Source organism: Vitis riparia, chromosome 6 (genome assembly GCF_004353265.1).
Source record: "Vitis riparia cultivar Riparia Gloire de Montpellier isolate 1030 chromosome 6, EGFV_Vit.rip_1.0, whole genome shotgun sequence".
NCBI classification, from domain to species: Eukaryota; Viridiplantae; Streptophyta; class Magnoliopsida; order Vitales; family Vitaceae; genus Vitis; species Vitis riparia.
Genome location: NC_048436.1, coordinates 12,836,609 through 12,852,901, shown reverse-complemented (window position 1 = coordinate 12,852,901; position 16,293 = coordinate 12,836,609). Strand labels below are relative to the sequence as shown.

General features: G+C 39.9%; 1 pseudogene; it reads right to left on the bottom strand.

The window, feature by feature from the left end:
• Positions 1 to 16,043, bottom strand: part of LOC117916999 — a 52,840-nt pseudogene extending 36,797 nt beyond the window's left edge.
• Between the last annotated feature and the right edge of the window lie 250 nt (positions 16,044 to 16,293).

Below are 16,293 nucleotides of genomic sequence, written 5' to 3'. Positions count from 1 at the left end.
GATTTCGCAATGCTGTGCAAAATTCTTCCTTCAACTTGGAGTGATCGGCTTCCAATGGCTGTAACTTCCTCATTTCAGCTCCAAATCGTACACGGTTTGAAGTGTTGGATTCTTGACTTCCTGAGCTTTGAAATGGTATATAGCATGTATAAAATGGACTTCGGGAAGTGCTCCAAAAGTGCGAAGGAAGACTGCATCTACTGTCCTCTGTTTTCTTCTTTGCTTTTCTCCTCTTTGCTTCTCTCCTTGCATTCCAGATTTGCTTATGGCAAAGGACTTCAAAGCTTTGGTTCTTCATGTTTCTGAGCTTTCCATTGCTTTTCCATGGATTCCAAATAACTCTCCTCAATCTTGGATTGCTTTGGTGATCAAAAAGCTATCAAAACACCAAAACTTAACACAATTTGATTAGAATTGATTGCAAGGGTCCTTAACATGTTAATTGGGTTAAAAGGAAATAACTACTACTCAAAAGTGTTTAAAAGAGTTAATTACAAGCTATGAAATAGCACTTTTTGAGTAGTAATCATCCTATAAGCCCATAATGAATCCAGGAGCTTAATAGACCAATCCTTCCTATTCACATTCACCACCTTCATCAGTATATTCTTGATTTCCCGGTTGGCTAACTCAACTTGGCCACTTGTTTGAGGGTGATAAGGTGTAGCTACCTTGTGCTTGACCCCATATTTGGCTAGAAGAGTCTCAAAAGGCTTGTTGCAAAAGTGGGTTCCTCCATCACTGATAATGGCCTTAGGCACTCCAAATCTTGAAAAGATGTTCTCCTTGAGAAATTTGAGAACCACCTTATGATCATTGCTCCTACATGGGATTACTTCTACCCACTGAGAGACACAATCCACTCCCACCAAAATGTAGGAGTGTCCAAATGACATTGGAAATGGTACCATGAAGTCTATCCCCCAAACATCAAAGACATCCACTATCAAGATGGGGTTCAAGGGCATCATATTCCGGCGTGTTAGCTTCCCAAGCCTTTGACACCGATCACATCCCTTGCACATAGAGTGGGCATCCTTGAAAAGAAAGGGCCACCAAAAACCTTATTGGACCACTTTCATGGCTATTTTCTGGGAAGCAAAATGACCTCCACATGCACTATCATGACAATGGGATAGAATTCCTGATTGCTCTTGTTCAGGAACACATTTCCTTATGATTTGATCTGCACAATATTTGAAGAGAAAAGGCTCCTCCCAATAATAGGCATGGATCTTAGCAAAGAAATGCTTCTTGTCTTGGGCACTCCACTCACTCGGAACTTCTCCAGTAACCAAGTAATTTGCAATGTGAGAATACCATGGAGCTACCTCTATTGACATGAGAGACTCCCTAGGGAAGTCATCATTGATAGGTAGACCATGTGAGTCATGTGCTATCACAAGTCTTGACAAGTGGTCAGCTACCACATTTCAACTCCATTTTTATCCCGGATTTGGATTGAATTCTTGAAGCAAAAGGATCCATCTTATCAATCTTGCCTTGGCATCTTGCTTGGTTAGCAAGTACTTCAAAGCAGAATGGTCAGTGAACACCACTATAAAAGACCCTAGCAAATAGGCACAAAACTTATCCAAGGCAAAAACTATTGCCAACAACTCCTTCTCAATAGTTGTGTAGTTCCTTTAAGCCTCATTCAAAGTTTTGCCTGCATAATAAATCACATAGGGCTTTCCATCTTCTTTTTGCCCCAAAACAGCCCCCATAGCAAGATCACTTGCATCACACATTACCTCAAAAGGCAATTTCCAATTTGGGGCTCTCACTATTGGTGCAGTTGTGAGGAATTGCTTCAGTTCCTCAAAACTCTTCTGACATTTATCATCCCACACAAACTTGGCATCCTTTACCAAGAGTTCACAAAGAGGTTTTGAGATTTTTGAGAAATCCTTAATGAGCCTCCTATAGAACCCGGCATGACCTAGGAATTGCCTAATTCCTTTAACATTTGTGGGAGCTGGCAACTTAACAATTAGCTCCACTTTTGCCTTATCTACCTCAATGGAATTCTTGGAGATTATATGTCCTAAGACAATTCCTTGTTGTACCATAAAATGGCACTTCTTCCAATTTAGCACTAGGTCTTTCTCAATACATCTTTGGAGAACAGCTTCTAAATGCAACAAACACTCCTCATAAGAACCTCCATATACAGTGATGTCATCCATGAACACTTCCATGATGCACTCCACTATATCACTGAAGATGCTTAGCATACATCTTTGGAAAGTTGCAGGTGCATTACATAGACCAAAGGGCATCCTCCTATAAGGAAAAGTACCAAAGGGGCAAGTGAAGGTTGTCTTTTCTTGATCTTCCAAATCAATCTCTATTTGGAAGTACCCCGAGTAACCATCTAAAAAACAGTAGAAAGGATGCCCTGAGACTCTCTCAAGGACTTGGTCCATGAAAGGCAATGGGAAATGGTCCTTCCTAGTCACTGAATTCAACCTCCTGTAGTCTATACACACCCTCCATCCTGAGGTAAGACGTGTAGAGACTTCCTCCCCTTTCTCATTCTGGATCACAGTAATTCTAGATTTCTTTGGGACTACTTGGGTTGGGCTCACCCACAAGCTATCTGAAATGGATATATGATCCCTACTTGAAGTAGCTTCAGAACTTCACCCCTTACCACCTCTTGCATGTGAGGATTCAACCTCCTCTGGGGTTGCCTCACTGGTTTTGCATCTTCCTCCATGTAGATATGGTGGGTGCATACCAAAGGGGCTAATCCCTTTCAGATCAGAAATTCTCCATCCAATGGCTTTTTTGCATTTTCTGAGGACTCCCAAAAGACTATCCTCTTGATCACTTGTGAGAGTTGAAGAAACCACCACTGGACATTTCTCATCTTCCTCCAAATATGCATACTTCAAATCAACAGGAAGTGGCTTCAAAACAAGCTTTGGAGGGTCCTCTATAGCTGCTCCTTGTGAGTCCTCCTTATTGAACAGTGGTAAGATCTCTTCCCGTCTCCTCCAAGGAGACATGATGGCTAACAAATCAGAGGGTTCAAGTAACCCTTCTTCAAGCACTCCAAGGCTTTCATTCAAGCTTTCTTTTAAATTCTTGTCACAATGCTCTTCAACCAAAGTGTTGATCAAGCACACCTCTTCCAATCCTTCCTCCTCTTCTGGGTGAAGATGCCTCTTGCATAGGTGGAATACGTTTAATTCCAAGGTCATGTTTCCAAATGTGAGCTGCATCACCCCATTCCTACAATTGATGATGGCATTGGAGGTAGCTAGGAAAGGTCTCCCAAGGATGATTGGGCACATAATTTGCTTCCTTAACAGTGGGATCAGTATCAAGCACCACAAAATCCACGAGATAGTAGAATTTGTCCACTTGAACTAGAACATCCTCTATCACCCCCCTTGGGATTTTGACTGACTTATAAGCTAAGGAGAGAGTTATGGTTGTGGGCTTCAATCCTCCAAGTCCCAGTTGCTTGTACACAGAGTATGGGAGCAAATTCACACTTGCCCCCAAGTCTAGTAATGTCTTCTCCACATGTGTCCCTCTAATGTTGACTGAAATGGTGGGACATCCCAGATCTTTGTACTTAACTGGAGACTTACACTAAATGATGGCACTTACTTGCTCAGTGAGGAATGCCTTCTTTGTCACATTTAACCCTCTCTTGACCGTGCACAAGTCCTTTAAAAATTTTGCATATGTGCGGACTTGCTTGATCATATCAAGTAAGGGTATATTCACCTTCACTTGTCTCAAAACTTCAAGAATTTCTAATGAATTCTTGATTCCCTTCTTTCCATGTAAAGCTTGAGGAAAAGGGGGCGGCATATGTTTCTTCATTTATCCTCTTTAATCACTATCCTTGGCTCTTCTTCAATGCTTGATTTAGATGCATTTTTCTTCCCACTCTTCTCTTCTTGGTTATTGCTCTATTTAACCAAGGTTCTCTTTGACATGAGTTCTTCATCTTGCCTCTCCTTAGGCAAGGGTTGATCAACCTCCTTCCCACTCCTCAAAGTGAACACAGCTTTGACCTCCCTCAACTTTGAAGACTCCCCATCTTGGGTTTCAACTTCATGAACACCCTTTGGATTTTGGCTTGGTTGAGAGGGAAACTTCCTTTCTCATTCACTATGTTGAGGTTGGTAAGCCTAGAGATGGAGTATTGAATATTATCTATCTTCTGAGATAGATCATTTTGCATCCCATCCATTCTCTTAATTTGAGAAGTCTCAACATTTTCAATCTTTTGGTGCAATTGGGAGTTGATTGCCTTTTGTTCACCCACAAAGTCACCCATGACTTTACTTAGGTTCACAATGGCTTGCTCCACTAAAGAGGTTTGTTGAGGTGCTTGGGTTTGGGTTTGTGGTTGGTATGGAGGTGGCCTTGGTTTCCAAGAAAAATTTGGATGGTTTCTCCAGCTTGAATTATAGGTGTTTCCATAAGGTGCATTGTTGTTGGGCCTAAATTGCCCCACAACATTGGTTTGATCACCTAACATCTCCCTCATAGTTGGGATGGTTGGGCACTCATCTACCACATGATCACATGATTGGCAAATGGTGCATGGCATGACATGGGCTTGTGTCTCGGAAATGGCTTGGACTTCATGCATTTTTTTCAACTCAAGTTCTTCCAACCTCCTTGTCATTGTTGCCACCTTAGCTTCCATGTCCATGTCCTCACTTAACATGTACATTCCACCATTTGGATTTACAGGAGCTTTCATCCTTCCCATTTCTCTTGAGTTGGGCTCATCCCATCCTCTTGATACCTCTGATACATAACTTAAAAAGTCCATGGCTTCTTCCGGATTCTTACTCATAAAATCTCCCCCACACATGGTTTCAAGAATTTGCTTCACGGAGGAAGACATCCCATCATAAAAATAGCTCACCAAGAGCCATGTATTAAAGCCATGATGAGGACAAGCATTGATGGCCTCCATATACCTTTCCCAACATTCATGGAACTTCTCTGGCAGAAAAGTTTGAGATTTGTCTCTTCAACCCATTGGTCCTATGGGTGGGGAAAATTTTCTTCAAAAATTCAGCTTGAAGATCAACCCAATACCTTATGCTTCTTGGCCTTAAAGAGTTAAGCCATATTTTTGCCTTGTCCTTCAAAGTAAAAGGGAATAACTTGAGTCTCATCAAGTCTATTGAAGCTCCTCCCTCTCTAAAAGTATTGCACACCTCCTCAAACTCCTTGATGTGGGCATATAGGTTCTCACTCTCCATTCCATGGAAATTTGGTAGGAAGGGCACAATATAGGGCCTTATAATCAGCTGCTTAAGAGGAGGTATGATGCATGAGGGTGCACTCATCCTTGGTGGGTGCATTCTATTCCTCATGGATAGATATGCATTTGGATTACCCCCTTGACCGTGTTGAGAATTCTGATCCTCTTGTGGAGGGTCCATGATGTTTACACAGATATCCAACTCTATGTCTTGAGGATTCTTTATCCTTACTAGTCTTCCCTCTTGGTCCCTAATCCAATAGGGCATGCAAAAGTTACAACTTACCTGAAAACAAAACAAAGACAACAAAAACAAAAGAAAGCTAGAAGAAAGTTAAGGTTAGAAAGAAAATAAAAGTAAACATAACAAAAGGAATTCTACAATTAAAAGAAAGGAAATGAAGTTAGTGAAAAAGGAATTCACCAAACTTGTGATGGAAATCGCAAGTAGCCTCTAAAAAGTTGTATCACTGTATTGTGGCACCATCCCCAGTAGCGGCGCCATTTGATTCATGCCTAGTTGGGTATTTTAATCAAAAAAAATATTTATAAATCCTATGACCTCATACTAGCGTAGCAAAGCTGCTATAGTATAGCAGCTTTAGGGTCGAACTCTGGGATGGGTTTTCATTCTACCAGTGATAGCCTCAAGATTAGAAATTGAATCTGATGATTTCCTTTGTCTAAAACTTAAAGTTTAAAAGAAAATAAATTTGTTTTGAAAATGGTGTTTGGAACTAAACTAATATAGAACTAGGTGAAAATGGAAGAAAGAAAGTCTCCCGGAGCTAAAGGTTGCTAGGATCAAGTTCAGAATGCAAAGTGGGAAATTTCGGATTTTTCTCCTCGTGTTGGGGACAACAATAAAGGATGGTTGTTTCCCGAACCGGTATAGGTTTAACAATGAAGATTTTATCCATAAAAAGTCAATAGAAATGGTAGTCAAGTTCCATTAACGGCTTTAGACACTATGGGTCTTCACCTTGAGCCACTTTCCAATGGCTCGTACATGCTAATTAATGGTCTGATGTGGATCTAGCAATAAGTATCCACAGAGACCTAAAGCTTATCATGTATTGGCCATTCAAAGTGATTCTAATGGATTTAAAGCAAAACTTTAGATTTAAAAGCCATTTATGAACTCCAACTACCTGTATTTAATGCACGAGAGTTTTCCACTTTAGCATCTGAACTTTTCACCTAGCTTCCTTCACTCCAAGAAACCAAAGGTTTAGCCTTTCATCCTCTGGGAAAACATCCTCAAAGGTTGTTTGGCTTCCGAGAAAAAGAAAATAGAAAAGAGAAAAGGAAAACAAAAAGAGCTCTGTAATTTCACTAAGTGTAAAACATACAATCGTTGGTCTCCTGGAAAAAGCTCCCCAGCGAGTGTCTTTTAAGTGTTTACAAGAGAGTTTATATAGGAATGTAATTTACCTTCCTTGAATACTTCCTAGCTAAGGAATTACATGAGTGGCTGAATACAAGGAGAAATGGAGATTTGGACACAAAATATCAGAAGAAAAAGAGTCGGCACAAATATCCAGTTTCGCACAATGCATGGTGACTTGCGAAAATTTCGCAAGTTGATTTCGGCAACTTAGAATCCACTTTTGCACGTTGAGATCCAAGTTCACAAGTTGAAAAATCACTTTCGAATGTTGGGCTTCACCGCGATTACACAGCTGCTCTCCACTTTAAATTTTGCACGTTGAAGTTCCAATTTCGCAAGGTGCGAAATTGTCCCTCAGCTTGATGCAGTTGTCTTCCGAAGACCATATCTTCCCTTTTTCAGCTCCAAATCATACACGGTTTGAAGAGTTGGATTCTTAACTTCCTGAGCTTTGAAATGGTATATAGCATGTAGAAAATGGACTTCGGGAAGTGCTCCAAAAGTGCGAAGGAAGACTGTAGCTGCTATTCTCTGTTTTCTTTACTCTGTTTTCCTCTCTCCATTGCTCTTTCCTTGCATACTTTGAAAGACTAAGGCAAAGGACTATGAGGCTCCAAAGCTTGGTTTTTTTTCATGAATTTGAGCTTCCAAAAGCTTTGCCATGAACTATATACAACTCTCCCTCATTCTTAAATTGCTTTGGTGAGCAAAAGCTATCAAAAACACCAAAACTTAACACAATTTGATTAGAAACGATTGCAAGGGTCCCTAACATGCCAATTGAGTTAAAAGGTAATAATTCCTACTCAAGGGTGCTTAAAAGAGCTAATTACAAGCTACAAAATAGCATGTTTTGAGTAGTAATCAGCTTCGAAATGGCACTCGTGTGCCAAAGGGTGGTTTCACAGCTGCGAAACACCCTTCGAAATGGCTTCTCGGCTGCAAAACGGTGGATCTCAAGGCGTGGAAAGTTTCACAGCCATTTCACAGCTGCGAAACGGGTGTACAGGCTTGCGAAAAGGCACTTGTGTGCCAATGGACCTTTACGCAGCTGCAAAAATTTTCGCAGAGGGCACTTGGAGGCTGCGAAACCATTTCACAGCGAGAGGGGCGATTTTCGCAGTGGCTCACTTTTACTGCGAAATTTCGTAGGCCATGCTCTCTCCTTGCTTTTTGAGTTCCTCTTGATTCCCAACTTCCTTCTTTCAACTCTTTTGACATTCCTATTGATTTTGATCATCCAAAAAACTATATTACATAAAAACAAATTTGAATTAAAGCATTGAAATCAAAATTAAAGCATTTGAAATCAAAATTAAAGCATTGAAATCAAAATTAAAATAAGTAATAAACAAAACAAAAAGGTATGGACTAGAAAGACTAAGTCCATCAAAAAAATTTGATCCTGATTTAGCTTGCTCGGATCCCATATGAAGTTTGCATCTCTCACTTGAGATTTGCTTTGTGTGATTTTCCTATACAAAGCTTGGGGGAAAGGTGGAGGCATGTGTTTCTTCATCAATTCTTCCTTGGTGACTATCTTTTGTGGTTTTTCATCTACATTAACATCATAGTCATCTTTCTCTATACTTTTCCCATTTTTCTTTCCTTTGATTTCCTCCCTCGTTTCTTTCTCTGTTTCACTCTCAACCTTATGCTCTAGCTTGCATGTGGGCAGATCAACCTCTTTACCACTCCTCAAAGTGATAACCGTTTTAACTTCCTTCACCATTGAAGATTCTCCCTTTTGAGCTTCCACTTGATGGATACCCTTGGAATTTTGATAAGGTTGAGAAGGAGAGTTTTCTTTCTCTTGCACTGTGTTGAGAAGGAAAGTTTCCTTTCTTTTGCACTTTCTTGAGGTTGGCAAACCTTGAGATTGAATATTGGAGATTATCTATCTTCTGAGATAGATCATTTTGCACTTCATCCATCTTTTTGTTCAATGAACTCTCTACATTGTCAATTCTTTGACTGAGCTGAGCATTGATGGATTTTTTAGCTCCAACAAAGTCTCCCACGACCTTGCTAAGATTCACCATAGCTTGTTCAAGGTTTGAGGCTTGCTGAGGTGCTTGAGCAGGTTACTGATACTGAGGTGGCTGTGGTTTCCAAGGGAAATTTGGATGGTCCCTCCAATTAGAATTGTAGGTGTTGCAATCACCAAACATTTCTCTCACCGTTGGAATGGTAGGACACTCTTCTACCAAGTGCTCATAAGATAGACAAATGGCACAAGGCATAGCTTGCAATGGTGTCTGAGAGATGGCTTGCACTTCTTGCATCTTCTTCATTTCTAGCTCTTTCAATCTCCTTGCCATAGCTGCAATCTTTGCCTTCATGTCTATGCCGTCATTCAAAATATACATTTCACCCTTAGCATTAGATTGAGATGTCATTCTTCCCATATCTCTAGCATTTGGTTCATCCCATCCTCTTGAAACTTCAGCCACATAACTCATGAAGTTCATGGCTTTCTCTGCTATCTCGTATTCAACATGACATGCACAACTAGCAATTTGTGAATTAAAAATAGAGAAAGCAAAAGAAAACAAAAGAAAACAAAAATTCTAGAGAAGAAAAAAAATCATTAAGATTAACTAAAAGCTATACTAAAATATGAATAAAGAAAAAGAAACAAATAAAAAGAGTTAGTAAAAAGAAAAGAAAAGTCACCAAACTTGTGATGAAGATCACAAGTACTCTAAAAAGGTGATATCACTGTAAAGTGGCACCATCCCCGGCAACGTCGCCATTTGATTCGTTCCCAATTGGTGTCTCAGCCGATTCATGTCCAACTAATGTCCCTTGATTTTGGTCCTCAGGGAGTGATCAACAAATTTATAACCTATTACACCATGTACTAAGATAGCCTTAGCTAGCATAGCATAGTGGCTCTAGGGTGGTTCATTGGGATGGGTTTTCACTCCACAATTGATATTAATTCAAAGTTGAATTGGTGCCTTTTCATTTCAAGGTTAGCTTTAAAAGAAAACATAATCTTTGGTGGAAAAGGTTGGTCTTAAGCTAACCAAAAACAGTAACTAATTTTACTTACAAAGAAAAGTGTTTCTTGGAGTTTATATCACTAGGCTCAGGTTCTTCATGCAAAAAGGAGAGTTCCGGTCACTTGTTTCTTTTCCTCGCATTGGGGATTTAACATATAGTTATTTCCCGAATCGGTGTGGTACAAATGCTTCCCCTTAATGGGTTCAAACACTAATTCCCTCTCACTAATGCACCTTGCAATGGCTCATGCCTCTCACCTAGCATTTGCCATTCAAGGTGATCCTTAACCTTGGATTACCCGTCAAAAGCTCGCAAGAGATAACTAATGGATGTCTCCGTGGAGTCCAAAAGCTTACCAAGTGTTGGCTATTCTAGAAAATCCTACCTTCAAACCACTTCCCAAAGGCTCGCAAGAGATAAACAAGTGCATCTCAATGGATGGAGATCACTTGCCTTACCTAGTGTTGGCCCAGGTGATTTAAGGGCGTTTTAAGTTAACTAAAAAGATAAAAACCATTAAGGGGTCACACTTTCTCTTCATTAAAAACTAAAACAACAAAACTTCCAATTTATGCATGAGGGAACTTACCCGGCTTTCTTCACTCCAAGAGACGAAGAGCCTAGCCTCTCATCCTCTGAGGAAAAATCCTCAGAGTTTGATTGGCTAGAAAGAAAAATAACAAGAAAACAAATATATATATATGAAAAGCAGAGTAAGTGCTCTGTAGATATATTACTTATACAAAAGGTTGTCTCTGAGAACAAGCTCCTGAGATCGATTCATTTTGTAAAGAAAATTACAAAACTATATATAAGAGGTTATTCACCCTTTGTTCTTACTTAAAGACTAAGGAATCCTATGATAGGAGGGTTACAAGGAGGGTTTGGGGATTTAGACATCAAATATCTAAAGCAAAAAATCTCAAAATGTCGGTCGGGAAGCTTCAAGAGAACACTAAGGCACTTTGCAAAATGGCTACGAAAATTTCGTAACAAAAGGACAACATTTTCGCAGCCAAAGGCTGATTTCGCAGTTGTGCAACATTGTGCCTTCAGCTTGGAGTGATCTGCTTACAATGGCTGTAACTCCTTCATTTCAACTCCAAATCATGCACCATTTGAAGCATTGGATTGTTGACTTCCTGAGCTTTGAAACGACATATATCATGCATAAATTGGACTTCAAGAAGTGCTCCAAAAGTGGCTTACACGACTATCATCAAGAATGCTTCATGGCATATTTCTCTTTGCTTCCCCTCCTTGCATTCCGGATTTGCTTATGGCAAAGGACTTTAAAGCTTCAGTTCTTCATGTTTCTGAGCTTTCCATTGCTTTTCCAAGGATTCCAAAGAACTCTCCTCAATCTTGGATTGCTTTGGTGATCAAAAAGCTATCAAAACACTAAAACTTAACAAATATATATGAAAAGCAGAGCAAGTGCTCTGTAGATATATTACTTATACAAAAGGTTGTCTCTGAGAACAAGCTCCCGAGATAGATTTTTTTTGTAAAGAAAATTACAAAACTATATATAAGAGGTTATTCACCCTTTGTTCTTACTTAAAGACTAAGGAATCTTGTGATAGGTGGGTTACAAGGAGAGTTTGGGGATTTAGACATCAAATATCTAAAGCAAAAAATCTCAAAATGTCGGTCGGAAAGCTTCAGGAGAACACCGCGGCACTGTGGAAAATGGTTGCGAAAATTTCGCAGCAAAAGACAACATTTTAGCAGCCAAAGGCTGATTTCGCAGCCATGCAACATTCTACCTTCAACTTGGAGTGATCTGCTTGCAGTGGTTGTAACTCCTTCATTTCGACTCCGAATCATGTACCGTTTCAAGCATTGGATTGTTGAATTCCTGAGCTTCGAAACGACATATAGTATGCATAAATTAGAATTCAGGAAGTGCTCTAAAAGTGGCTTACATGACTATCATCAAGAATGCTTCATGGCAGATTTCTCTTTGCTTCCCCTCCTTGCATTCCGGATTTGCTTATGGCAAAGGACTTTAAAGCTTCAGTTCTTCATGTTTCTGAGCTTTCCATTGCTTTTCCATGGATTCCAAAGAACTCTCCTCAATCTTGGATTGCTTTGGTGATCAAAAAGCTATCAAAACACCAAAACTTAACAAATATATATGAAAATCAGAGCAAGTGCTCTGTAGATATATTACTTATACAAAAGGTTGTCTCTGAGAACAAGCTCCTGAGATCGATTTTTTTTGTAAATAAAATTACAAAACTATATATAAGAGGTTATTTGATTACTACTCAAAAAGTGTTATTTCATAGCTTGTAATTAACTCTTTTAAATACTTTTGAGTAGTAGTTATCACCTTTTAACCCAATTAACATATTAAGGACCCTTGCAATCAATTCTAATAAAATTGTGTTAAGTTTTGGTGTTTTGATAACCTTTTGATCACCAAAGCAATCCGAGATTGAGGAGAGTTCTTTAGGAATCCATGGCAAAAGATGTCCGGACAGGGTGTCCGGACACACCATCGGAGGGCGGCGGAATGTGAGCTGTGGCCGGCTTTCGGAATGAGGTAGCAAGGCTTGCTCATTTTAGTCAATATTTTCCATTCGGACAACATATCGGGATAGGATATGCTATCATCTAGAGTGTGATGTTCACGAGTGCCGTGTGCTTCTCCCTGAGAGAGTCCGGATAGCATTGTGGCGCATGTCCTCCCCGAGGGAATCCAGATGAAGTTGCTCCGGATAGCATTGCGGCGCATGTCCTCTCCGAGAGAATCCGGATGAAGTTGCTCTGGATAGCATTGCAGCGCATGTCCTCTTAGGGAATCCGGATGGAGTTGCGTTGGATAGCAATGCGTGCTCTATGTCATCAGGGGGAAGGGTCCTTACACCTTGCACACGCATACAGTCCCCCTTACGACGTGCGACGTTTCACCTTCTTCGGATAACTCACATCCAGAATCCTGTCCGGTCAGACATGTCTGGATCCTCTGATCGGATATTTCACATTCGGCGCCTGACGCAGGATGGGAGATGAGCGACGTTTCACCTTCTCCGGATAACTCACATCCGGAATCCTGTCTGGTTAGACACATCCGGATCCTCTGATAAGCGCTTACCCGGAGAGCATCCGCGGCCGACATTTCAGCTTACCCGGAGCCATTTTGCACAGTGCTGCGATGTTCTCCTGAAGCTTCCCAATATTTCCGACAGACATTTTGAGATATTTTGCTCTAGATATTTGATATCTAAATCCCCAAACTCTCCTTGTAACCCACCTATAATAGGATTTCTTATTCTTTAAGCAAGAACAAAGGGTGAATATCCCCTTATATATAGTTTGTAATTTCCTTTACAGAAAACATCGAAGATAATCGATCATAATATATATGAAATCGATGAACAGAGCACTTGCTCTATTTTTCCTTCATATTTTTGTTTTCTTGTTAGTTTTTTTTCTAGCCAATCAAACTCTGAGGATTTTTCCTCAGAGAATGAGAGGCTAGGTTCTTTGTCTCTTGGAGTAAAGAAAGCCGGGTAAGTTTCCTCATGCATAAATTGGAAGTTTTGTTGTTTTAGTTTTGAATGAAGAGAAAGTGTGACCAGTTAATGGTTTTTATCTTTTTAGTTAACTTAAAACACCTTTAACTCACCTGGGCCAACACTTGATAAAGCAAGTGATCTCCATCCATTGAGATGCACTTGTTTATCTCTTGCGAGCCTTTGGGAGGTGGTTTAGAGGTAGGATTTTCTAGAATAGCCAACACTTGGTAAGCTTTTGGACTCCAAGGAGACATCCATTAGTTATCTCTTATGAGCTTTTGATGGGTAATCCAAGGTTAAAGATCACCTTGAATGGCAAATGCTAAGTAAGAAGCATGAGCCATGGCAAAGGCTGATTTCGCAACCGTGCAACATTCTGCCTTTAACTTGTAGTGATCTGCTTGCAATGGCTGTAACTCCTTCATTTCAACTCCGAATCGTGTACCGTTTGAAGCAGTGGATTTTTGACTTCCTGAGCTTCAAAAAAACATATAGAATGCATAAATTGGACTTCAGGAAGTGCTCCAAAAGTGGCTTACACAACTGTCATCAAGAATGCTTCATGGCAGATTTCTCTTTGCTTCCCCTCCTTGCATTCTGGATTTGCTTATGGCAAAGGACTTTAAAGCTTCTGTTCTTCATTTTTCTGAGCTTTCCATTGCTTTGCCATGGATTCCAAAGAACTCTCCTCAATCTTGGATTGCTTTGGTGATAAAAAAGCTATCAAAATACCAAAACTTAACACAATTTGATTAGAATTGATTACAAGGGTCCTTAACATGCCAATTGGGTTAAAAGGCAATAACTACTACTCAAAAGTGTTTAAAAGAGTTAATTACAAGCTATAAAATAACACTTTTTGAGTAGTAATCAGTAGAGTAGCGAGCAAATATGAGGGTTCAAGTAACCCTTCATCAAGATCCCCAAGACTCTCGTTCAAATCTTTGAGCCTTTTCTGATCACAATGCTCCTCCACTAAGTTGTCAATCATGTACACCTCTTCTGGTCCTTTTTTTTCTCTCGGATAGAATTGTTTCTTGCATAAATAAAAGATGTTGAGCTCTATCGTCATGTTGCCAAACATAAGTTGCATGACTTCATTCCTACAATTGATGATAACATTTGATGTAGCTAGGAATGGTCTTCCAAGTATAATAGGAACACAGTTAGTTCCTTTGGCAATTGGGTCCGTATTAATAACAACAAAATCCACTGGGTAGTAGAATTTCTCAACTTGAACTAGGACATTTTCAACCATGCCTCTTGAAATCTTCACAAATCTATCTGCTAGAGATCAAGTGATTGATGTTGGCTTTAACTCTCCTAGTCCCAATTGCTGGTAGACAGAGTAGGGTAGCAAATTCACACTTACTTCCAATTGGTGTTCTATTTAATTCGGTTCTCAGACAGGATTTATCAACAAAATTTATAAACCCATTTCACCATATACTAGGGTAGCATGGCTAGCATAGTATAGTGGTTCTAAGATTGTCCACAGGGATGGGTTTTCATATCACACGTGATATTAGTTAAAGTACTGAAATGGTGTTTTTTATTTTATGAGTTAGCTTTAAAAGAAAACATAATCTTTGGTTGAAAAAGGTTGGTTTTAAGTTAACCAAAAATAGTAACTGAGATTAATTACAAAAAAAAGGTTTTTTGGAGTTTTAGGTCACCAGGTTCAGGTTCCTTAGACAAAAGGGGGAGATTCCGGATCTTTGTATTTCACCGGAGACTTGCACTGTATAATGGCACTTACTTGCTAAGTCAAGAAGGCTTTCTTATTCACATTCAACCCTCTTTTTATAGTGCATAAGTTCTTCAGGAATTTTGCATAAGTCGAAACTTGTTTGATCATGTCTAGCAAAGAGATGTTAACTTTCATTTGCCTCAACACTTCAAGAATTTCTGATGCATTATTGATTCCCTTTTTTCCATGCAAAGCTTGGGGGAAAAGTGGAGGCATGTGTTTCTTCATCATATCTTCTTGTTTGATGGTCATCTCCGATACTTCATTCACAATAGATTCAAGGTCCTCATTCTTTGCATTGTTCCCTTTTCTCTTTCCTTTGATTTCCTCCTTCTTCTCTTTCTCTCCTTCACTCTCTAGTTCATGCTCTTTCTTGGACGTAGGTAGATCAACCTCTTTACCACTCCTTAGAGTGATCACTGCTTTGACTTCCCTCACATGTAAAGATTCTCCCTCCTGAGCGTCCACTTCATGGATACCCTTGGGATTCTGATGAGGCTGAAAAGGAAAATTTCCTTTCTCTTCCACTGTGTTGAGATTGGTGAGCCTTGAGATCAAGTACTAGAGATTATCTATCTTTTGAGATAGATCATTTTGCATCCTATCCATCCTTTTGTCTACACTGTCAATTTTTTGATTGAGCTGAGCATTGATGGATTTCTGGTCTCCAACAAAGTCTCCCACTACCTTGCTAAGATTCACAATGGCTTGTTCAAGATTTGAGGCTTGCGGAAGTGCTTGGCTAGGTTGCGTGTACTGAGGTGCCCTTGGTTTCCAAGAGAAATTTGGATGGTTCCTCCAATTTGAAGTGTAGGTGTTGTCATATGAAGCGTTGTTATTGGGCTTAAATTGTCCAATAACATTTGCTTGATCCCCAAACATTTCTCTCACATCTGGAATCGTAAGACACTCCTTCACCAAGTGCTCAAAAGATTGACAAATGGAACACGACATAGCTTGCATTGGTGTTTCAGAAATGGCCTGCACTTCTCGTATCTTCTTTATTTCTAACACCTCCAATCTTCTTACCATAGCTGCAACTTTTGCTTTCATATCGATGTCTTCATTCACAGTATACATCCCAACCTTAGCATTAGGAGCATTAGGTTGAGACTTCATTCTCCCCACTTCTTTGGCATTCGGCTCATCCCATCCTCTTGAAACTTCAGCCACATAACTCAAGAAATCCATGGCTTCCTCCAGATTCTTACTCATACGAGGTGGATCCATGCGGTCGCTTATGGATCGATATGCGTTGAAATTCCACGCACAACTCCAACTCTGTTTTGTGAGGAGTTTCGATTTTCACAAGTCTTCCCTCACTGTCTCGCATCCAATAGGGCATACACAACTAGCAATAATTGAAACA